The sequence below is a fragment of the Choloepus didactylus genome, chromosome 2 (assembly GCF_015220235.1).
Source record: "Choloepus didactylus isolate mChoDid1 chromosome 2, mChoDid1.pri, whole genome shotgun sequence".
Lineage (NCBI taxonomy): Eukaryota > Metazoa > Chordata > Mammalia > Pilosa > Megalonychidae > Choloepus > Choloepus didactylus.
Window position 1 is genome coordinate 93,181,580 of NC_051308.1, and position 25,710 is coordinate 93,207,289.

Genomic DNA, 25,710 nt, shown 5'->3' on the forward strand with positions numbered 1-25,710 from the left:
ATCCAGTGCTCTCAATCGTAAATGAGCAGTTGGCACTCCAAGATTAGAAATTACTTCTTCGAGATCTCAAAGCTAGCAAGTAAGTAAAGGATTCAGAACTGGAACTCAGGCTTTCCGCATGAAATCCATTGTACCAAATCATGCCTATTCATTTTGAATGCTTGGCTCTCAGGGCCTTACCTCTTAATTAACTGTCTGTCTTTCCCCCACAGAAGGAGCAGTTCCCTAAATGTAGAAGAGAATGGCTTCTAACGATGTTTTTTTTCACTTTGACGTAAAAATTGGGGAAGTGGGAGGAGTTATTACTCTTAAAGTAAAAATTCCCTTTACCCTGTATTTTTCATGATGTAGAGTGTGGCGAAACCTGGATGAAAAGGACTGAGAATGGTAGGGATAAGAGAACAGGGGAGGGGATGGTGGGGAAGTTTGGGAACCAAGGGGAAGGGAAAGGGCAAGCATGAGGTCCTAGATCCTGGTTCTAAAGAATAAAACAGTGATTGATATGGTCACTGGAGCTGAAAGGTGAAACTCCTGGGAGATTAGGGGAAAACAGTGATTTTTTGTTTATTTTTGCTTTGAAACTATAGAATATATAAACAAAGGATATGCACCTGGACTGTAATGAAAGGTTTTGTTGTACCAATAGTAAAAAATAGGTCACTATTCTGAAAACCTAGGAGGGCCTAATTTGAGGAGCTGAAGCAAATGCTTGGAGATAATGAGTTTATAAAATTAGTGAACTTAAAGGACAGAACTTTGTCACTGAACCTTGTCTCTCTGGCTCCCTCCCCCTTCTATAATCTTCCCTTCCTGCTTCTATCTCCTTTTCTCCCTCCTTCCTTTCCTCCTTTCCTTTGTTCCTTCTACTTCACTGAGTGCCTACCACATATCAAGCATTATACTAGTCTCTTGGGGGTGGGGGGCATTCATAGATGTGAAGACACAGTGCCTTTCATCTAGAAACAATGGGATGATAAGTGTCAGGATGGAAGTATGATTCAGTGTAGTACCAGTACTGAGAAAGAGAAATCTGAGTCCACCTGGAAGAAGAGTAAGAGAGGCTTCAAGAGGAAGTGAAAAGGGAGCTGAGACTCGAAGGAAAAATAGATGTTTGCCAGGTGGAGAGATAAGTTTGTGCAAATGTGCAGCAAAGTAAGTCAACATGACAAAGTGAGCTACAATTAGTTCAGTGTTCCTGGAGCATAATGTGATAAGAATAGTGGATGTGTCAAACATGTAGGACACAGATTATGACAGATATTGAAGTGCCACTCTTAAGAGTATGGTCACCGTCCTACAGGGTATGGTGATCCATTAAGGAAATTTAAACAAGGAAATGACAAGATCAGATTTACATGAAGGAGAGAGTGGACATGACTACAATCAGGGACAACGAAAGCAAGTTTATTTCAGTAGTCTGGGTTCAGAGATGATGACGGGGGAATGGAGAATGAGACTAGACATAAGAAATATTTAGGAAGTAGGTATTTGGGAACTTGTTAACTGGTTATTGACTTGATGCCTTAAAGAAGATCCCTTCCATTTATGATGTGATGATTTTTTTGCATACCAATTCATGAGTTAGTGTAGGAAGCAGAAACTCCTGTATTTCATGAAGAAAGGGATATAATACAGGGAATTGGGTGCTTGCTTACACAAAAGATGGAAGGGCTGGAGGAGCAGAAGCCAGGAGGCTGTCACAGATTTTGTACTTGGACCACTAGAGCCACCAACAAGAGGGCTGCTGCCTCAGATTCACAAAGCAGGTTACCAAAGGGTGGGATGTGGGGTTCAGCTGATGTCAGCACACCTGTTGAAAGGTGCTTGCACATTGTCATAGCCACAGGGATTTGGCCTCTGCTCCCCTTTGCCTTCCAATTTCATTTGTCTATCTCATTGGCAAAATCTAAATTGCAGTTCAAAGCCCTAACTGCAAGGGAGCTTGAAATGTACTCCTAGAGAAATGAGTTGGAAATGTAGTTTTTGGCTTCCAGTTCTTGCAATCCAGGAGGTAATAAAGAAGGAGGAGAGACTAAATATCAAGAGTCTCTAGACTGCAGTGGACTATGTGGTATTAAGTAGAAACCAGTCCTACTTTTTCAGAATGCCAAAACATATTCACATTCTTTCTCCAACTCTCAGTGATTTATGCCTATAAATTAGATTGTATATTTTGTATTATAGCAGGATTTTAGATCTCTCCCCTGTAAAATGAGCAGATTGGACTAGAAAATGGGTAAAATCCCTTTGATACTTGTTCCAGTTTGCTAATGCTGCTCTTATGCAAAATACCAGAAATGGATTGGCTTTTACAAAGGGGGTTTATTTGGTCACAAAATCACAGTCCTAAGCCCATAAAAGTGTCCAAACAAAGGCATCAACAATAGGCTACCTTCACTGAAGAACACCGATGGTGTCTGGAAAACCTCTGTTAGCTGGGAAGGCACAGGCACGTGGCTGGCATCTGTTTCGGGGTTCTGGTTTCAAATGGCTTTCTCCAAAGACGTTTCTCTCTAGGCATCAGGGTATTCTCTTAGCTTCTCCCAGGCCCTCTGGAGTAGCAAAAGTCTACTTTCAATGGCCATCTTCAAAATGTCTCTCTTGGCTGCAGCAGTGAACTCTTTCTGTCTGAGCTCTTATATAGGACTCCAGTGATGAAATCAAAGACCCACGTGGAAATGGTGGGGCCACATTTTTATGTAAACATTCAATCAAGAGGTCACACCCTAATCAAAGGTGTCACTCATAGTTGGGTGGGTCACATCTCCATGGAAACATTCAATCAAAAGCTTCCAATTCAATCAACACTAATACGCCTGCCCCCACAAGATTGCATCAAAGAACATGGTGTTTTGGGGGACATAATACATCCAAACCGGCACAACAGTCTAAGAACCTCTTTATTTACTGAGACAACCTCTTTTCAAAGCTAGAAAATATAAGTTAGAGACAACAAAAATAAATTTAAACTGCTTAAGAGGATCTTCCTTATTCTATGTGCCTCCACTGTTAAAGAGTTGATTTTATTTGGGGACTGAGAATCACTTGTTAAATTGGAAGTTTTAGCTGAGGCAACTGAGATTATAAGAGAGTCAAGAAAGTGGAGCTTGAGAGGTAATTTTTTGAAGTGGATGTCTTTGGAAAGAGCTGCTGGTGTGCTGTGTGTCCTCTGCCCATCAGAGGAAAGGGGTTAGAAATCTGCCTCTTGCCTAAAGCCTAAGAAAAGGGGCTCCATAAGACCTCTTGGAGAGCAGCTGGAGGTATGGTGGGCTGTGTCCACCAAGAACCTGCTTGGCAAATTTTGAGGATGAGTTGGGCTGGCTGACTGTTCTCAAAGTTAATTGGGGCTAATAAGAATACTTACTCTATAGAGTATGGGAATGGTAGTACTTCAGAAAGTTGTGCAGAAAATTAAATGGGCTAATTTTTTCAATGATTTCTTCAACAATTCAAGTGCTTGCTTAAGCACTTTCAATGTTCCAGGCACTGTTTGAGGTGTTGGGGGTACAGCAGCAATAAAGGAGATCAGAGTATTTTCCTCTAGGAACTTATATATATATTTTAAATTCAGTTTTATTGAGACATATTCACATACCATTTACAGTATACGATCGATTGTTCACAGTACCATCATATAGTTGTGCATTCATTACCACAGTCAAATTTTGAACATTTTTATTACTCCAAATTAAAAAACACCATATGAATAAGAATGAAAGTAAAAAAGAACACCAAAACATCCCATGCACCCTATCCCCCCTATATTTCATTTAATTTTTGTCTCCCTTTTTCTACTCATCTGTCCATACACTGGATAAAGGGAGTGTGAACCACAAGATTTTCACAATCATACAGTCACACTGTGTAAGCTACATGGTTATACAATCATCTTCAAGAATCAAGGTTACTGGGTTGCAGTTCAACAGCTTCAGGTATTTCCTTCTAGCTGTGTCAATACAATAAAAACTAAAAAAGGGATATTTTTATTACTCATAAGAATACCCTCCAGAATGACCTCTTCACTCCATTTGAAATTTCTCACCCACTGAAACTTTATTTTCTTTAATTTTGCTTCCCCGTTTTGGTCAAGAAGACTTTCTCAATCCCATGATGCCAGGTCCAGGCTCATACCCGGGAGTCATGTCTTGCATTGCCAGGGAGATTTACACTCCTTGGAGCCAAGGGGCACATAGTGGGGAGGGCAGTGAGTTTACCTGCCAAGTTGGTTTAGAGAGAGAGAGAGGTCACATCTGAGCAACAAAAGAGGTTCTCTGGGGGAGACTCTGAGGTATAATTATAAATAGGCTTAGCCTCTCCTTTGCAGTAACAAGCTCTGTAAGGACAAGCTTTAAGGTTGAGGGTTCAGTCTACTAAATTGGTAGTCCTCAGTGCTTGTGAGAATATAAGTAATTCCCCAGGTGGGGAAGTTTAATATTTCTGCATTTTCCCCCAGTTCCTCAGGGGGGCCTGCAAATACATTTTTGTTCTCTGCCCAAATTAAGGTATATATATCAGAAAATGCCCAGTGTCTTCTTTGGCCCCTCAACTGGCAAAGCCCTCACAGGCTGCAACAATTGGCAACCACAGCCAGGAGAATCAAATAGCCACCAGCCTGGAGACTAAAGAAATCCCAGGCCCTGATGACATGAACTTGGGGAGGGGAAAGGGGAGTCCCTGGGCAGGATACCGGGGTGGCCTGCAAAGTCTATGTGGGGAGCAGTGCCCACTTTCCCAGATGAACGGATGTTTATGTGGGGAGGGGTGGCTACCCTCCTATATTAATGGAATCTGCCAAGGGAGTATGGAATGTTTGTAACTCTCTGGCTGGACTAACAGCCATCCTGCAGCAGGCTGCAGGATCATTGGCCCTGGGAGGGATACTGGGGTTTATGTGGGGAGGAGTGGCTACCCTCCTGGATGGATGGACCTGCCAAGGGAGTACATGGTGCTTGCACCTCTCCAGTGGGACTAGTAGCCACCCTGCTGCAGAATTCAAGAGCACTGGAGATTCAGAAAGAGAAAAGGGCTACCACATCACCATCGTGGTAGGCTGGCCATTGTTAGAAGCTGTATGAGCTGTTACTGAAGAGTCTTTAGTAAGCTAAGGTGGCCGTGCAATGCCTGGAGGATGAATTAAAGCTAGAAAGAGATATGAGGCTAGCACAAGCAGAATTGAAAAATGCTCTGGACAAAAGTTTAGAAATACTGGCATGCCAGTACACTAGAGTAAGAGGGCATAAGCTGCCCAAACGGCAAGTTAGGTGTATCCTAGCTTCCCCTAACTGGGATCCTAAAGTGTGGAACCCTGTTGATTCCTTATCAAAAGATGATGACTGGTTATTCTTAGGTATTAGAAACAGTTATTTGGTTATTTTAAGCCCCAGTCTCTGTTTAAGAATCAAAGTGTGAGGTTAAAATTTAATTCTGCTGATATTCCCACGAGCATTAGGAAATCCCAATTTAATAAGTCAAGCCCTCATTCTTAGGTCTTGCCTTATAAAACTTATTCCTTCAAAGGAGAAGCTAAGCATACTAATAATTATGCCTAAGAGTCACCCCCAGAGAACCTCTTTTGTTGAACATACAGATGTGGCCACTTTCTCTCAGCCAACTCTGCAAATAAACTTACTACCCTCTCCCCTACATGGGACATGACTCCCAGGGTTGTAAATCTCCAAGGCAACAAGGGTCAGGACTCCCAGGGATGAGCCCAGCCCTGGCATCATGGGTCTGAGAATGCCAGCTTGACCAAAGAGGGGAAAACAAATGATACAAAATAAAGCTTCAGTGGCTGAGAGATCTCAAATAGAGTTGAGAGTTCAATCTGGAGATTATTCTTATGCACTATATAGATATTCCTTTTTAGTTTCTAGTGTATTAGAATAGTTAGAAGGAAATACCTGAATCTGTTGAACGGTAATCCAGTAGACTTGATTCTTGATGATAATTGTGTAACTATATAGCGTTTATCATGTGACCGTGTGATAGTGAAAACCTGGTGACTGACACTTCCTTTAACCAGTGCATGGGCAAGTGAATAATAAAAATATATAAATAATCGGGTATGTGTATGTGTAAAGGGTATGATATAGCATGGTTTGGGTTATTTTTTTATTTTTTTTATATTTTTCCCTTTATTTTGGAGTAATGAAAATTGTAGCAATGAATGAGCAACTATATGATGATACTGTGAGCCACTGAATGTATACTTTGGAAAGATTATATGGTATTTGGATATATCTCAATAAAATTGCATTAAAGAAAATTAAAAAAAAAAAAAAAAAAAAAAGATGATGAGACCCAGTCTGGGAAATGAAAACTGAGGAAAGTAAGCAAGTTTGACCTCTGGTCCAACAAAGGGTTAAAACAGAGCAAATTCAACACCCATATCCCCCAAGGAGGGAAGACAACCCTAGCAACCCTAGCAGCAGCTCCTGATCAAAAGTTGCTTATCTCTTCCCTTTCCCTGGCCAAATTAAGGGACATCAGTAACCAATATCAACAAAAACCTAGAAAGCCATTAGCAGACTAGTTGCTATGGCTGTGGGACAGTGGTACGGATAACCCCTTGCTTACCAGGCATGAAATGAGCAAACTGGCCACAATCTCCATTCACCCTTCCCTGTGGCAGCGTCAGTACTCACTGGGAAATAACATAGATACCCATTCACTGTTTAATTGGCTGGTAAAGCAATGCAAAGTAGTGTGGCCGCAGGAAGGGAACTTACTCCACCAGCCACTGCAGTGGAATAATATAGAGGAGCTTCAGAAAGTACTGCAAGGGCTGGGTATTAAGCGTTCTATCTTTACCGCTGAGGCTGTGGGGCCAGATGGTGCAACTTTTACCTGAGGATTATGTGGAACAATTTTGTACACAGCCCTTAACCAGTGGCATGGTACACTAATGCTGCTTCTCAAGCCCCTGATGGGAAGGTTTTGTCGAGGCGGCCCCCAAAATTGCAGAACTAGGGGAAACTGTCTGAGGCAAAATAAGGCTGGAGTCAGAGCAGCGGGGTGAGTCAACAAAGGGCACGATGGGCCAAACAGTGCGTCACATAAGCAAATGTGGACGGATCTTGCAGCAGTTGGAACAAAGGTTGAAGAAATTGGTGGGCAACCAAATGTGGTACTGGTTAAACTGTGGAGTGAATTACTTAAGAAGCAAAGGTTCATTAAGCTAGGTACTAAAACCTTGGAAGAAAGGGCTGCTCCAGGCTATCAAATGTGCAGTACATGCAGCGAGCCCTCCGCCCTGCCAGCAGAGGAAGTCTGGGAAGCCCCATTTCCCCTGGATTAGGGATGGGGCCAAGATCCCCAAACAAGAGCAATTTATAGGGACACTGGGGTCAGAGGCCACATATCAAATTAACTATTATCCGGTTTCCAAATAATGAACACAGAGTTTTAGCACTGGTGGGCACTGGAGCAGAAGGCACCCTAATCTATGGGAGGAAACCACGGAATGGAGGCCCCACTTTAACCATTGCTGGTTGTGGGGGGCAAGGGACTAAAGCAACTAAAAAATGGGTATTAATGTAAATTGGCCAGCTGGGTCCCCAAACCTATACAGTAGATATATCTCCCATTCTGGAATACATACTGGGGATTGAGATTCTGCAGAATATCACCCTCCAGGCCACCATAGGGGAGTTCTGTCCCTGGCTTCAAGTAGTGAAGGCTGTCTTGAGAGGACACACCAAGAGGCCACCAGTAAAAGTGCCTTCCCCCAGGCATACAGTTGCCATTCTCCAGTACAAGTTACCTGGAGGGCACCAGGAAATTACAGCCACCATCAAGGAGTTAGAAAAGTTGGGTATTATTGCTCCCATCCATAGTCCCTTCAACAGTCCTGTATGACCAGTAAAGAAGTCTGATGGCTCTTGGAAAATGACTATTAATTATAGCAAATTTAATATAGTAACTCCTCCTTTGTTTGCAGCTGTGCCAAACATAGCTACCTGTTGCAAGATATAAGTACTCAATTAAGCCAATTTAACTTTGTGTTAAACCTTGCTAATATCTTATTTAGTATATCTTTAGATCCTTACAGCCAACCTGTGACCACCTTCATATGGGAAAGACAACAATGGATATTTACTGTGCTTCCACAAGGATACCTTCATAGTCTCACTGTTTGCCATGGTTTAATAGCTCAAAATTTTAAAATGTGGAAACCTTCAGCAGGGCCTGACTACTCTATCAAGTTCTTGGGTATTGTTTGCTTTGGTAAAACTAAAGCTATTCCTTCAGCTGTTGTTTTTAAAATACAAAGGTATCCCATACTTCTTACTCCTAAGCAATTAATAGCTTTTCTTGGTTTATTAGGTTATTGGAAACTGTTTATATTCTATATAGCATGAATTTTAAAACCTTTGTACACTCTAATTAGAAAAGGAAAAGCGTGGGAAGGGGATTTTCCATGGAAGGCTGTGTTTAAGAAAGGCTAAGTGAACTATTGCACAAGCACAGCCTTTAAGAGGGGTGAGCCCCTATACACCCTAGGAATTGGATGTGGCCAGTGCCAATATTGGCTTTGGATGGGGTTTGTGGCAAAGGCAACAGGCTAAATATGTGCCTATTAGATTCTGTTCCCAACTATGGAAAGGCACAGAACTGAGACATAACCCACTGGGAAAGCAAATGTGCAGACCTTATAATGTTCTGTTACAAGTCAAAGGTCTAACTCAAAGGTTACCAGTGACCTTACAGATGGCCATACCCATACAGGGGTGGATACAGTACCTTATAAACAGGCCACATTTGGGGAGTGCTCAGATGAGCACATTGACAAAATGGAAAGCTTACCTCCTGCAATGCAGCATTTTTGACAACAGCTCTTTAAATGCAGAGATGCATGAAATTTTAGGGCTATTCTCCATTGTGGAAGAGCAGCATGCCCCACTTCCTGTCAATTCTCCTGGGGTAGCTCCTCCCATGCCCACCATTGACAGACAAGGCAGTATACCTGACTCTGCCTGGTATACTGATGGATTGGCACATGGGCAACCTGCTGCCTGGACGGCCATGGCTCCCCAGCCCAGTAATGACACCATCTGGTGGGAATACATCTGGACTGCCTGCCACAAATGCCAGGTAACCATTTTTCATGTCTCTGCCCACAACACAAATTCATTACCAGGTAACATAGAAGTGAATGCACTAGCAAAATTCTGCAACCTAACACCAATGATACATGAAGTGGCTGAATGGCTGCACTGAAAAGCCAGGCACTGAGGACACCAGACCCTGTGAAAACTGGCACAGAAGTTTCAATTGTCCATCACCTGACATGCACTAAAGGAGGTAGTAGATGACTGTCCTTCCTGTTTGGTGTGACAGCCCAGAATGCTTCCCCACCAACTTGGGCACATCAGCCAGCACCAAATTCCTGTTACCTCATGGCAATAGACTACATCAGGCTACTTCTTCTATCTGAAGGTGCAAGGTATGCTTTTATGGCCGTAGAGATGGCTATGGGACATTTATTAGCCTTCCCAGTAGGAAAAACCAACCAATGAGCTACCATACATAGCTTAGAAAAATTAAGTGCTCTCTTTGGGGTTCCCCCACACACGGATAGTGATAGAGGGACTCCATTTACCAAGAAGCTAACCGAAGCCTGAGCTGCTGAACATGATGTCCTCTGGACATTCCACCTGTCCTACAACCCAACCTCACTGCAGAAGGGTTGATTGAGAGAATGAATGACCTTTTAAAGGAACACTTAAAGAATGATAGAAACTCCTTACAACAATGGACTCAACAACTGTATCCAGCTCTGATCAGCATTAACTCCAGACCCAGAGTGGTGGCTCCCACTTCCGTGAAAATGGTAACTGTGGGGCCCATGCAGGCCTTGTGAATTCAAATAAGGGGCCAGCTGCTCTCAAGCCACAATGAGGCAGTGATAATAGTTTGCTCTTGCCTATGCCACAAACATTAAAAATTGGAGAAAATAAGGTCAATTGGCTCTGGTTCTGGCCCAGGTAGCCATGCTGGTTGAAAATCCTAAGCCCATGGGGTATTAGAATGACATAGTATGCCAAAAGTTATTTGTATTACCCATCCAGGACCCCCAACCCTCAGAGGAACTGTAGGCATAACTGTGCAAACACTCATTATGCCCCAAACAGACTGTAGATCTGACACCAAAGAACTCCCTGCAGGGGGAGAAAATATAGTTCTCTCCTATGTGTAAGTCTCCCTAGAAATGTGAAACATAACTCCCATGGATGAGCCCAGCCCTTGCATCATAGGATGCCAAGTCCCAACAAACAGTGTTCCTAAAAAGTAAAAAAAAAAAAAAATACCCTGAGCTCCATCTTGCTCTGGCTTCTGTTCAGACCATGTATATAATTTCTTATCCAGTTTGTTTCTTCCAGATTAAAAGCCTCTCTCAACAAACTTCTTTTCACCAGAGGCTACACTCCTGTTCCCCATGCTCAACCAGCCATTCTCAATAGCCTAGCCAGAGACTTCTATGCTTCCACAAGTAGGGCCTGCAGCCCACTGACAGCTTGAAGCAATTACAGAAGACAGACTATTGGCTCAAATTTCCATAAGATTAAGGGAGCTAGAAATGAGACAGGGTTAGAAATAGGGCGGTGGCTTGGGTGAGCAAAGAGCAAATTCCCAGAAGTGGTCAGGCCTCAAAGAGGAAAATATATCTGAGAAAAACAGCAATAAACAACACTTGGGGGCCAAAAAAGCCCATCTGAGTGGGTCATCTATGGAGAAGGGTGGAGTCAACCAACCCACCCAAATGCACTATCTGCCCCCATGCACTACCCTGGAGAGAAGAGAGGGTAGGGAAAAAGAGCTCTGAACAAGGAAGGGAATTGCCCCAAATTGCCGGGGCCTCTTTCCTCTCAACCCTCTCTTTTTGCGAGAGTACCTGCATGTCTTCTCATATGTGTGTTCAATAAACTTTCTATCTGCTTACTATATGCTGTGCTGTGCCCTTGAATTCTTTCATGTGGCATGGCCAAGAACCTATACCCAAATCCAGCAAAACTCCTGTTGTAGTTCAAATTCCATTCCAGAGGCTTGTTCTGTCTCTCATAAATATAACTGACTTTCTTCCTGATGGCTGCAGTTTTAGATTAGACAAGTGAATGTGAGTCTATTTCTAGGAAAACTTTTATCTCGCAAGTGAAAAACAGTTGGCCTTCTGTAAGTATCAATTTTATTTCTTTACCAGGCACTTCTACTTCATAAAAAGATGAGTCTACCAAGGAAATTTTTTTCTTAAATGACACCAGCATGTCTTTCCTTTTTTCCCAAAAGCTCTGACTCAGAGTAAATAGTTGCAATTGGGTTTATCTCTGTGGGTGTCTTGAGTTTGCATTCTTTGCAGTGGCAATTCCCTGTGGGTAATTGGCTTTTCTTGATATTACGGTTTCCATCAGACTCTCCCTTTTCTGATCCTCTATTACTTTGCAAGTCATTTTCACAATATTCTAAACTTTTCTTTAACTTTGTCCCCACAATTAGGTGGTGAACTCCTTGAACTCAGGGGCACAACTTACTCATCTTCTTATTCTTCTACAGTGCCTATGACATAGGTAAGCCATAGGAGGTACTCAATATATATTTTCATTATTTGGTTGATTATTTACTTGGGCATTATAAAGTGTGTTCCAATCCAGCTTAGCCCCAAGACCAAAGAACATGCCAGGCATGGAGTCAGACTTGAGTTTAATGGGAAGATAATGGTTTCTTCCCAGCAGTGGCTGGTCAGGAAAGATGGGAGTTAGTGCTCCACAAAGTGTGGGGATAGAGAGTCTAGGGCGTGGTTTATAAGGGTGAGGACAATGACATTCCATAGGGTGTGAGAACAGAGTTTTGGCAGGGCCTTGTGATTCAGGGGTGTGGAGATTTGTTATCAATAGTGAACAGGTGTTGGGAGTTTCAATGCTTTGTTTATGATATATTCTTTCCCAATACTGAGGAGGTCTGATGACTTTTGATGTCTGTCATCTGTCCTGGTTAAGTAGGCAGCTACGTGAAATAATTCACTTTCACTATGGAAGGGAGGGGCCCAGGACCTGGGTCCCCACAAAGGGCTTTGAAAATACAGAGCCCATCTCTTTACAGGATACTGGAAGGGCTTTAAAAAAGTAGTAAAAGCTCAGTCCTTCCACTGGAGTTATACTTGAGAGCTTAATATGGAAAGATGAGGCAGTAGATGAGGCAGACTTGATATTTTATAGATTTCAGATCTCTGTTTTTCCGAGTTCTCAGGCATTATAGTTTGAATGCTGAACAGAGTAGGAATGGTTTGAACAGTTATCTGGTTCCTCCAGGCAGCAGATTAGGATTCTTTTGGGGGTGAAGCAACTTGCTGTGAACCCTGTTTTAAACTGTTGGAAGCCCTTGATGCTCACCAGCCAGATTATTACAGAATATGTGTGAGTTCAGAGAGATTTTCCAGATCACCTTACCTCTTGTAACTCTTGTTATTGTATTTTTGTTGGACATAAGAAAGTCTTGGGGGATCTTCAACTCTAGCCAGAGGATTTGATTTTTATGGGATTTCTAGATCCCTGGGCTTCAGTCCATCACATTTCCTTCCAGTCCCCATCTCATCACAGATATTCTCCCTTGCCTGGGTCCATGCCCAGGACTGGGAAAAAGATTTGGCTACCTCTTTCCTGGAAGTTTCCTTCAATAACAGGATGTTATGGCAAGCCACCTTTCAGTGACCCCTGAAGTCAGCCAAGAAGAGGCCCTGGGTCAAGCAGAGAGAAGCTGTACTATGAGGAAAGCTAAAGGGTTAGAATGGTAGGATCCTCTTTGCTTTCTTCAGTGACTACATTATCATCTTAGCACCTCCCTTGCCCTGCCAAATAGACAGATTCAGCTCTATTCTTTTTATGAAACTCTTTTGCTTTGAGCAATAACTCATCTTTCTCAAGGGCCATTCTTCTGAAGCCGGGATCTCAAGTGACTTCAGGAGATTAATCTCCCTAAGCCATCCTTCTATCATGTCTTGCATCTCTCTAGAGGTTGACAGAGGCTTCCCACTGGTTTCATGTCTGCCTTCCTTTACTAATCTCACTGTTTCTCCACACGTACAATCTTCCAGGATATCTGGTAATCTTAATGCCCATCACATACATCATGTTCCTTTTCATCTCTCTCCCTTGGCTCATGCTCCTTCCTGACTCAGGCATCTGAAACCTGGGGACGGGGGTGTCTTCCAATTTCATTTTGTCTGCACAAGTCCTATGCATGACTCAAGACCCTGAACAAATGTCACTCTCCCCAAGAAGGCTTCCTAGCACTTGCCCATTTTGCTGCTGAGTTACTGTAGATCAGATACTCTGCCCCATGCTAGCTAACATTGTAGACTTCCAGGGGCTGTTTGCTAATTGTGTGATGAGTGTTCATTCTTATCTTTGTAGACAGATTTCATATTTCCCATTAAAGACCACCATATGTCCTTTTTAATCTTCCTCAATATCCAGTAGAAAATTGGGTATTTAATGGCAACTCTGTTCATTTAACTTGGTGATCCCTTTCTAAGTGCTTTCTTTTTAATAACATAGAACAGTGATTAAATTCATTTGCCAAGAGCTTAGATTTTAGGCTCTCTGCTACCCCTAATTTGGAACAGATTTCATATCTTTCCACATGAATGCTCAGAGCCATTCTTCCTTTATTTTGAATGTGCTTTGTTTATCTTTTCAGGCAAGTCTACGCCAATTGCAGTTTTTGTTGCTAGTATTGGTTGCAAAACATATTGTCTACATTTGTTGTGTATGTGAAACTAGCTTCAGGCTTTGGATTCACTTAAATCCATGGAAATTTGGCATGTGTCTTCCTTTTGACATGATTGGAGGAGGAGTGAAGGAAGGCAGTGAGTTAGTTGCTGAGAAATTTTCTGAGTTTGAGATTAGCTCAATCACTCAAAAAGATATTTTCTTTTGTTACTTCAAATGACATACTACTTTAACTAAGGTATTTCTAAATTAAATAATTCCCAGTGTCAGCAAAATCGGATTTTTCTAGATTTACATTTAATTCAGTTACATTCATTCACCAACTAATGTAGTTGTATTAGCTAGGATTCTCTAGGGAAACAGAATCAATGTGAGTTGTCTCTGACTATCAGATTGTAAAAGTGACTCATGCAACTGTGGGTATGCATGAGTCGAAATTCTGTGGAGCAGTCAGCAAGGTGTCAACTCCAAGGAAGATGTCTGATGAACTCCTCAGGAAACGAACCGGCAACTTCGACAAACTCCTCAGGAAATGCTTCACTGGGCAGCCGAAGAAGTGAAGGTCCTCTGTCTGTCTTGCTTGTAAGTCTTCAACTGATTAATTGGATTAAATTCAGCCAATTGCATTGTCTCATTGTGAAAGGCACACCCTTTGGTGAGTCATCAGTCACAGCTGCAGTCAATTGACTGATGATTTAATAAACCAGCCTGTTGGTTTATTAACCAGCCTCAAATGTCCTCACAGCAATTGTTAGGCCAGTGTTTGCTTGACAAGACACCTGGGTACTATCACCTGGCCAAACTGACACATGAACCTAACCATCACAGTCCAACCCTTGTCAACTTGGCAATTATACACATCACCTAAAACCATACTTTATCTCTAAGTAGATAACAATAACAGACATATATTTTGCCTAACAATACTCTGCTGTGCAGCATACATCTGGAAATGCACTAAATCTCTCCAGAATGGGGTGAAAGTCCTTGGGTGACATTAGCTCTTAAAATTGATTTCCTTTTGCTTTATACAGCAAAATGAACAGTACAGGTTATGCCATATGATAAGGGGACAAGACAGAGAAGAAAGCAAATGAGGAGGAAATATTCATGTCATCATAGTCCTCATTTCTGTAACTGATCACATGGCTGTAGTTCATATTTATCACTACCTTCTTCCACTACCCATTCCATGTTCCCTTTACCCTCAGCAAGCACTTCAGCTGGCCGTGGTTCTTTGCCTGGTGGGGTGACCCAAACCTTCATTCCTGAAGTTTCTTGGCCATTGGTAGTCCTGCCTGGATTGGGTTGTTGCAGTTTTCCATTGACTTGAATCATGGGGCATGGTAGTACTGAGAGATGCCCTAGGGAATCTCCTGTATTCCAGGAAAACTCTTCTTTACTTCCATTGTGTAGTTGCAGTGCTATTTCCCCTTGATAGTCAGGATCAATCACCCCTGCCAGTACAGTAATACCCTTCCTTGCCTGTTGATTCAGAGGCATAAGAAGCCCAAAGTGGTCAGGTGGCAGTCTTAACTTCCAGTTCAATGGGATTATTGTTGTGTTTCCTGGTGGAAGCACTCTTCCTTTTGGAACCAAGACCTGTAGACCAGCAGAGCTTAAGCTTGCAGGGACAGGAAGCAAAAATTTCCCTAGTGGATCACTAGGAGTGATAGTGAGTGGTGCCACTCCTGTTTCCACCCCTTGATTCCTGGACCCATGAATCTTAGCTATGGGAGAAACAGCACCATAGAGTGGACACTGATTCAGAGCATACACAGCCTCCTGGAGAACACTGCCCCAACACTGCAAGGTATTGCCACCTAGTTGGCGCCATAATTGAGTCTTCAACAGGCCATTCCACTGTTCTATCAACCCAGCTGCCTCTGGATTATGGGGAACATGGTAAGACCACAGAATTCCATGAGCATGTGCCCATTCCCTCACTTCATTTGCTGTGAAGTGGGTTCCTTGGTCTGAAGCAATGCTGTGTGGAATACCATGACGGTGGATGAGGCATTCTGTAAGTCCACGGATGGTAGTTTTGGCAGAAGCATGTCATGCAGGGAAGGCAAACCCATATCCAGAGTAAGTGTCTATTCCAGTAAGTGCCCCTTCCATGATGGAAGTGGTCCAATGTAATCAACCTGCCACCAGGTAGCAAGCTGATCACCTTGGGGAATGGTGCTATATCAGGGACTGAGTGTGGGTCTCTGCTGCTGGCAGATTGGACACTCAGCAGTGGCTGTGGCCAGGTCAGCCTTGGTGAGTGGAAGTCCATGTTGCTGAGCCCATGAATAACCTCCATCCCTACCACCATGACCACTTTGTTCATGAGCCCATTGGACAATGACAGGAGTTGCTGGGGAAATAGGCTGATGGGTATCCACCAAACAGGTCATTTTATCCACTTGGTTATTAAAATATTCTTCTGCTGAAGTCACCCTCTGGTGAGCATTCACATGGGACACAAATATCTTCTTGTTGTTTGCCCACTCAGAAAGATCTGTCCACATACTTCTTCCCCAGAATTCTTTGTCACCAATCTTCCAATCATGTTCCTTCCAAGTCCCTGACCATCCAGCCAAACCATTAGCAACAGCCCAGGAATCAGTATACAAATGCACTTCTGGCCAGTTCTCCTTCCAAGCAAAGTGAACAACCAGGTGCACTGCTCTAAGTTCTGCCCACTGGGAGGACTTCCCCTCACCACTGTCCTTCAGGGACATCCCAGAAAGGGGCTGCAGTGCTGCAGCTGTCCACTTTTGGGTGGTGCCTGCATATCATGCAGAATCATCTGTAAACCAGGCCTGAGTTTTCTCTTCCTCAGTCGACTGACTGTAAGGAACTCCCCAAGATGACCTAGCTATAGGCTGGGAAAGAGAAGGTAAGGTGGAAGGAATGGGGGCCATGGGCATTTGGGCCACCTCCTCATGTAACTTACTTGTACCTTTAGGACCTGCTCTAGCTCTATCTCTTATATACCATTTCCGTTTTATGATGGAGTGCTGCTGTGCACGCCCAACTTTATGGCTTGGCGGGTCAGACAATACCCAGTTCATGATAGGTAACTCAGGTCTCATGGTAACTTGGTGGCCCACGGTTAAGTGTTCTGTCTCTACTAAGGCCCAGTAGCAGGCCAACAGCTGTTTCTCAAATGGAGAGTAGTTACCTGCAGAGGATGGTAAAGCTTTACTCCAAAATCCTAAGGGCCTGCATTGTGATTCTCCTATAAGAGCCTGCCAAAGGCTCCAAACAGCATCTCTATTTGCCTTGACACTTCCAGCACCATTGGGTCAGCTGGATCATATGGTCCAAGCGGCAGAGAAGCTTGGACAGCAGCCTGGACCTGTCGCAGAGCCTCATCTTGTTCTGGTCCCCACTCAAAACTAGAAGCTTTTCTGGTCACTCGGTAAATGGGCCAGAGTAGCACACCTAAATGAGGAATATGTTGTCTCTAAAACCCAAAGAGGCCAACTAAGCATTGTGCCTCTTTTTGGTTGTAGGAGGGGCCAGATGCAACAGCTTATCCTTCACCTTAGAAGGAATATCTCGACAGGCCCCACACCACTGGACACCTAGAAATTTTACTGAGGTGGAAGGCCCCTGTATTTTTGTTGGATTTATCTCCCATCCTCTGCCATGCAAATACCTTACCAACAAATCTAGAGTAGTTGCTACTTCTTGCTCACTCGGTCCAATCAACATGATATCATCAATATAATGGACCAGTGTGATGTCTTGTGGGAGGGAGAAATGATCAAGATCCCTGCAGACAATATTATGACATAGGGCTGGAGAGTTGATATAACCCTGAGGTAGCACAGTGAATATAAACTGTTTCTGGTGGTCCTTACTGATAGCAATTGAGAAAAAAGCATTTGCCAGATCAATAGCTGCATACCAGGTACCAGGGGATGTGTTGATTTGCTCAAGCCATGATGCCACATCTGGAAAAGCAGCTGCAATTGTAGTCACCACCTGGTTAAGCTTACGATAATCCACAGTCATCCTCCAAGACCCAGCTGTTTTCTGCACAGGCCAAATAGGAGAGTTGAATGGGGATGTGGTGGGAATCACCACCCCTGCATCCTTCAAGTCCTTAAGAGTGGCATTAATCTCTGCAATCCCTCCAGGAATCCGATATTGCTTCTGGTTCACTATTTTGCTAGGCAGGGCAGTTCTAGTGGCTTCCACTTGGCCTTTCCCACCATAATAGCCCTCACTCCATGAGTCAGGGAACCAATGTGAGCATTCTGCCAGTTGCTGAGTATGTCTATTCCAATTATGCATTCCAGCACTGGGGAAATAACCACAGAATGGGTCCGGGGATCCACTGGACCCACTGTGAGATGGACCTGAGCTAAAACTCCATCAATCACCTGACCTCCATAAGCCCCAACTCTGACTTGTGGACCAGAGTGATGTTTTGGGTCTCCAGGAATTAATGTCACTTCTGAACCAGTGTCTAATAATCCATGAAATATCTGATCATTTCCTTTTCCCCAATGCAGTTACCCTGGTAAAAGGTCATAGGTCCCCCTGAGGAAGGCTGGGAGGAAGATTAATAGTATAAATTTTTGGCAGTGTAACAGGGTCCTTCCCCAAAGGTACCTGGCCTTCCCTTCATTCAAGGGGCTCTGGATCTGTAAACTGTCTCAAGTCTGGGAATTGATTAAGGGGCCGTGACTCTCTGTTTTTGTAATTCAAGGGAGACTTTTGTTCACGTGACCTAGAATTCTTCTGCTTATATAGTTCAAACAAGAATTTAGTCAAATGGCCATCTATTTTACTACTTGGTACTCCATGATCCACTAGCCAATGCCATAAGTCTCTGCGAATCATATTATTTTGATTGCTGCTTTGAGCCTGTTTTCCATTATGGGAGTTATGCCCACCTTGTCTGTGGCGATTAACTGCAGCCACTTGGCTTCTACTGACTTGGGACCTGATTATCCCCATTGTGTTTAAGGATTCCCGTTCAGTGACAGCAGTTCCTACAGTAATATCTGACCTGCAGAGAAGGGCAACTACAGAGCTCTTCAGGGATGGTGGAGCTAGTCTCCCAAATTTATTCCTCACAGTCCTGGTAAAAGGGTGTCCTCTGGACATTCCAGGGTTGTGTGAGCAGGTCTTCCATGATAAATCCACTCTAATATTCCAATCTCTCTAAGCCTTTGAATCCCCTCCTCCACGTTGTACCAGGGCAGTTCTGGCATTTCAACCTCTGGTAATGCCGGCCACCTTTTGATCCATGTTTCAGCCAGACACCCAAACAAACTGTTAGCACCCTTTCTAACCCCTCGAGCTACAACACTGAATGCAGAATTTCTGCTTAGTGGACCCATATCAGTAAATTCAGCCTGATCCAACCTTATATTTCTTCCACCATTATCCCACACCCTTAATATCCATTCCCACACATATTCCCCTGGTTTCTGTCTGTATAAGTTGGGAAACTCATACAGTTCCTTTGGGGTATAGCATACCTCTTCATGGGTCACACTTTGTATCTCACCCTTTGGGACCTGTTGGGACTTTAGCTTAGTTATAGGTCTTGAAGCAAAAACTGGTGGTGGGGGTGGGTCATGAAAATAGTTAGAATTATCTCTCAAGCCATTTACCTCAGGACATTCTGTTGCATTTTCATCTCTTAAAACAGGATTAATCTCTCCAGACAGAGGAGTGAGGGCTGCTTCCTCAGGGGAGGTGATTACAGGATTAGCAGGCACTGAAGGGTTAATTTCTTTAGGTGGGGGTTGGATGGCAGGCTCCTTAGGGCAGACTGGAGGTGGGGAAGCCATTTCCTCAGCACAGCCCTCTGCAGGTAAATCTAACAATGACTCAGCAGAATCCAGGGTTCCAATGTCCTCACTGCCATTATTATCAATCCATATGTCCCCATCTCAAGTTTCCAGATCCCATTCTTTTCCAATCAATGCCTTTACTTTAACAGCAGACACTCTGAGAGGTTGAGATTTTAGTTTACATTATAAATCTGCTACTTATGCAATGAGAGTCTGCATCTGGTTTTCAGAAAATTCCAATCTGCAGGCACAGGAAATAAGATTTTCTTTCAGGGCACACATAGAAACTTTTACATCTGTCATATGGCATTTAAGTTTTGAATTTGAAGCCTTTAGCTCATCCCTTTCTCTTACAACTTTATCCAAAGTATCTAAGAGCAGCCAGCCAACATCATTATACCTCTTAATACTGCAAAACTCTGTGAAGGTTTCAAAAACACTGTCACCCAGAGCCTTGCTTCGTACTAGAGTATGACTAGGAGATCAAATAGTCCTATTTTGTGTATTTCCTTTGCCAAGTCATGCCATGGACTGTCAGTGCCCTCTTGATTATTGGAAATAGAGTCATTAGTGCCTCTGAATCTAATCAGAGTAGAAAACAAATTGTAAAAGCCCATTTTAAGATTCTGTTTCTCAAGAACCACTCCCGGTACCAAGTTATATTAGTTAGGGTTCTCTAGAGAAACAGAATCAATGAGAGGTGTCTCTGACTATCAAATTGTAAAAGTGACTCACACAACTGTGGGTATGCACAAGTCCAAATTCTGTAGAGCAGTCAGCAAGCTGTCAACTCCAAGGAAGATGTCCAATGAACTCCTCAGGAAACGAACTGGCAACTTCGACGAACTCCTCAGGAAATGCTTCACTGGGCAGCTGAAGAAGTGAAGGTCCTCTGTCTTGCTTATAAGTCTTCAACTGATTAATTGGATTAAATCCAGCCAATTGCATTCTTTCATTGTGAAAGGCATGCCCTTTGGTGAGTCATCAGTCACAGCTGCAGTCAATTGACTGGTGATTTAATAAACCAGCCTGTTGGTTTATTAACCAGCCTCAAACATCCTCACAGAAATTGTTAGGTCAGTGTTTGCTTGACCAGACAGCTGGGTACTATCACCTGGCCAAGCTGACACATGAACCTAACCATCACATTAGTCAATCATTAAAAAATACTTATTGGGTGCCTTCTATTTTCAGGTCCATTTCTAGGTACTGGGGATTCATCAGCAAGCAAATTCACCAGCTGGTTATTGAGAAATAAAAGGCACATGGAGATAATGAGGCATTGTTCCAGCACTCACTGATCTTCTAACATGCATGCTTCCATGTATGGAGGAAGGTGGGAGTGGGAAGGGGAAAGGTTAAGACAAGTATGAGCATAACTCTAATACAGGGCAAAATATAAGTGGCACCAAAAGGGAACCAAATTACCATGTTGATTCAGACAAAGGTCATATCTATATAGGGACAAATTAAGAAAGCCTTTATGGAGGAGATGGCATTTGAGATTGGTTTAAAGGATAACTTTTGATTGATTATTAAGTTATTTTCTCTCAACTTCAAACCTGTTCTATACTCTGTTTTAGGATTCTAGGGCTGTGTTTCTGCAAGCTTCACTCCTTTGTCAGCCAGCTCCTCATCTGGGGGAGTCTAGAAGCCTGGAGAAGGTAGAAGGGGCTTGCTCCTTCCTATTTGTTTCATATTACTGTGAGCATCACTTCAGCAAAATTTCTTTACTGGGACAGCCACACTGGGGCTGCACCTGGTTCCAGTTTATAGTTATTCCAACACCCCTAGAACCAGTTTCTTCATGCCACCTCAGAGATATAAGCACTAGCCAATCAGCACTATCCTCAGAGATTTGGTCCCAGCTCTGTAAGTTCCCTCTAAGCTTCTAAGCGTTAATAATCTCAACCTCTTTCTTTTGTCTCTTCAGGTGTAGGGGTGGTAACTCCTTCCACAGTTACCAGCCCTACACCCTGGGATACCTCCATGTTTTCTTTTTGCCTTTTAAGTCCTCTGATACCTTGCTAACTCTTCAAATATTTGCTAAGCTAAAATAACTGGTGTGACCTCTGTTCCTGACTGGACCCTATGATACAAAGTTGGTGTCAGATATGGTCCCAGGAAATGGACACTCTAGGATGAGATTTGGAGATTGGTTTGGTCATGTTCTTAGACTTGAATGTAGGGCTGCATGCCTTGACAATTATGAACTGAGGTGCTAGTAATCCATAGCAAACAGTGACATCACGATTAACAATACTATCGCCTTTGGTTGATTGTAAAGTACCTATTTATTTTAGTTTCCTAGGCTGCTCAAGCAAATACCATGAAAAAGGTTGGCTTAAACAATGGAAGCATATTAGCTTATGGTTTTGAGGCTAAAAGAAAGTCTAAACCAAGGCATCATCAGAGTGATGCTTCTTCCCCAAAGGCTGTGGCATTCTGGGGTTGGCTGACTGCTGGCAATCCTTGGCTACTCTATCACATACCAAGGCACATGGCAATGTTGTCTCGTCGCTCCCTTCTCTCTGGGTTCTGTTGATGTCCAGCCTCTTGCTTCCTGTGTCTTTCTCTCTCTATCTGAATTTCACTCCACTTACAAAGGACACTAGTAATAGGATTAAGACCCATCCTGATTGAGGTAGGTCCCACCTTCTTAACTGAAGTAACCTCATCAAAAGGCCCTACTTACAATGGGTTCACACCCACAGGAATGGATAAAATTTAAGAATATGCTTTTCTGGGGTGCATATGCTTCAAACCACCACATTATTGAAGCAAGTGCCTTTGGAGAACAAGGGGCTGCTGCATTTACCTGTATGTCAACAATAATGACTACAAACTCAATAGGTGAATAGTTACTTCTGAGTGCACTAAAGCACTTAAGAAAGAAAAATAACAAATTCTGGTCTTTAAATTCTCAGCTCACATTATGGTCAGAGAACCAGAGAGCATCCATTTTACAGTGGACCTGAAAGAATCTTATTTCTTGTGGCTTCAGGTCCAACCTTGCTGAATATGAGAAACAAATTTTAATTTTACACATTTCAGAATTACAACACAAGCTGAATTCTTTGCCTCAGTAAAGTGTCTTATGTGAAAGCCAGGCATTAATTGAGAAAGAATGGAACACTGAGATCTGGAATGGAGATATATGGGTGGACTCAGAAGAAACTGAGAATCTTAAACCTTTGAGTCACTCTGAGTCTCTTGCCAGTGGAAGCAGACCACCCTCATGCTTGACTGTGCTTAAAGATCCTGTAGGAACCTCACCTGGGGGCAACAGCTTTGCAAAAGGATGCCTATTCTTCTTAAGATATACCTCAGTTTATACTTGCCATTAGACTAATTACCAGGGTCGAATTTCAGCATTCTCCATGGGAACAAGTACAAAGTCTGATGCAGGAAGAAAGAATTTATTTTTGAAGGATGGCTGGATTCTAGGCAGGGAGAGTACCATGAATATAGACTTGAAGACAGGTTTATTCAGGGAGCAAATGAAGTCACACAATTTGTCTGAGATACAGTTACAGGACTGGAAAAGTAGGTTGATCCATGCTGGAAAGCACCTGGAATGTGACTTGAGGCAGGAAAAGAAGAGGCGTTGGAGGATTGGAGCAGAGGTAATGTATTTAGAGGCTCACTTGAGGAAGATTCATCTGGCCAATGATGTATAGGATGGACAGTGACAAGGAAACTGAAGACTAGCAGGCCAGTTACAGGCCTGTTTCAGTACTCTAGGAAGTAACATCTAGAAATAGCTTATTGGCAGTGGAAATTAAAAGGTGTGGGTAGAGGAGGAAAAGGCACAGAGGAGGAAGACTTTTTAAGACCAATCCATAGATCACAAATGGCGGTTTAGGGAAGGGGAAATATCAAAAAGGCTGAAATTTTGAGTCTGATGTGATGAAGATGAGAGGGAGGAAGACGGAGAGGGAGAGAAAGAGAGAATGAGAGAAAAAGAAAGAAGGAAAGAGAAAGAAAGAAAAAGAAAATAAAAAGAATGAATAGGTAAAAGGAAAACCTGGTTTGGGAACAAGCAGTGAAGATGCAAAAATGGAGCATTCAACTGAGCTGGACTGGGATCCTTTTGGGAGAAAATGGTGGAGTTGTAGCTGAAATTCTGCCTGGAATTAACCTCTACAGACTACAGAATTATGAAACTTCAGATTACTGATAAATTGACTAGAAATACTTCAGATTTTGAGCTGGTGAGCCATAAGTAATATAATTGAGGTAACTTAAAAAAAAAGGTACATCTTGAAATCAAAGGGGTCTACTAACTATTGATCTTGAGTATTTCCTAGATCACCTTGGTCTGAAGTTAGCCTGAAGTTAGAGGACTGGAGTAGATGACTTTTCAGGCCCTTATCCTATATTTTAAATCATTCTTTGACATGTTATTTTCTTCTTTATTAATTTGTGTATTTTTTATTGACTGTTTCCCCCCAGTAGAATAAAACATTCATTAGAGTAGGGACATTTTCTAATTCCCTGTTGAATCTCCAGGATCTATAATGGATTCTGGAAAATAATAGGTATGCGATAACTGTAGAAAGCAGAGATTCCATTTTCTACTTACTATTATCACTTTAATTGAACCTTTCAAACAGGAGAACATAGTAATTGCTTTGGAGCTGAAAACTCTGGTACTGAGGGCTGTCTAAAGGGGATCAACAGGCTACAAAATAATCACATTACATCACCTTTACGGGGGAAACAACCTGAAATGTAGGGAAGTATCGGTATTGTTGAAGAGGATGCAAGTGAATAGTGAATTTTTTTCTTTACTAGAGAAATTGTGGATTTACAGAACAATCATGTGTAATATACAGGATTCCCAAATAGCTCACCATGAATTGATGTGGAACAATTATTACAAATGATGATAGCACATATTTATAATTGTTCTATTAAAGTCCATGGTTTAACTAAGGTTTCATTGTTTATGTAGTGTAGTTCCATGGATTTTTAAAAAAATTATTTTCTGTTACCATATATACAATATAACACTTCCCCTTTTAATCATATAGAGATATATTTCAGTGCTGTTAATTGCACTCACAACATTTGCTACTAACACTACCATCCATTACCAAAACCTTTCCATCATTCCAAATAGGAATCCTGTACATTTTAAGACTTAGATCCCCATTTCCTATTCCCTACCCCTTCTCCTGGTAACCTACATTCTAAATTCTGACTCTATGAGTCCTTTTGTTTCTGGCTTATTTCACTCAATTTGATGTCTTAAAGGTTCATCCATGTTGTTGCATCTATCAGGACTTCATTCTTTTTATGGCTGAATAATATTCCATTGTATGCATATACCACATTTTACTTATCCATTCATTAGCTGATAGACACTTGGGTTGTTTCCATCTTTTAGCAATTGTGAATAATGCTGATATGAACAATGGTGTGAAAATATCTGCTTGAGTACATACTTTCAATTCTTTTTGGTATTTACCTAGTAGTGAGATTGCTGGGTCATATGGTAGTTCTATACTTAACTTTCTGAGAAATTGCCATCAGCAAATAATGAGTGTTCCTATTTCTGTGCATCCTTTCCAACACTTCTTATTTTCCATTTTTTAAATAGTAGCATGCTAATGGGTGTTCAGTGGTATCTCATTGTGGGTTTGATTTGCATTTTCCTGATGGCTAAAGATATTGAGTATCTTTTCATGTGCTTTCTGATCATTTGTAGATCTTCTTTGGAGAGAGGTCTGTTCAAGTCTTCTGTCCATTTTTAAATTGAGTTGTCTTTTTTTGCTAAGTTGAAGGATTTATTTATATATTTTGGATATTAAACTTTTATTTGATATGTGGTTTCCAAATATTTTCTTCCATTGTGTAGGTTGTCATTTTACTTTAATGATAAAGCTCTTTAAGGCACAGAAATTTTTAATTTTAATGAGGTCCCATTTATCTATTTTTTTCTTTTGTTGCTTGTGCTTTGGGTGTAAAGTCTAAGAAACTATTGCCTAACAGAAGGTCCTGAAGATGCTTCCCTACATTTTCTTCTAGGAGTTTAATAGTTCTGGCTCTTATATTTAGGTCTTTGATCCATTTTGTGTTGCTATTGTATATGTTGTGAGGTAGGGGTCCTCCATATTTTTTTGCAAATGAAGATTGAGTTTTCCCAGCACCATTTGTTGAAGACACTGTTATCC

At 42.2% G+C, this 25,710-nt stretch overlaps 1 protein-coding gene across 1 annotated transcript in view; it reads right to left on the reverse strand.

Moving 5' to 3' along the window:
• LOC119526358 (putative dimethylaniline monooxygenase [N-oxide-forming] 6) overlaps window positions 1–20,325 on the reverse strand; it is a 39,254-nt gene extending 18,929 nt beyond the window's left edge. Inside the window, exon 1 of the mRNA XM_037825369.1 lies at window positions 20,267–20,325. The gene's annotated coding sequence lies outside the window, so the exon portion shown is untranslated. The remainder of the gene's footprint in view (window positions 1–20,266) is intronic.
• Window positions 20,326–25,710: the final 5,385 nt, after the last annotated feature.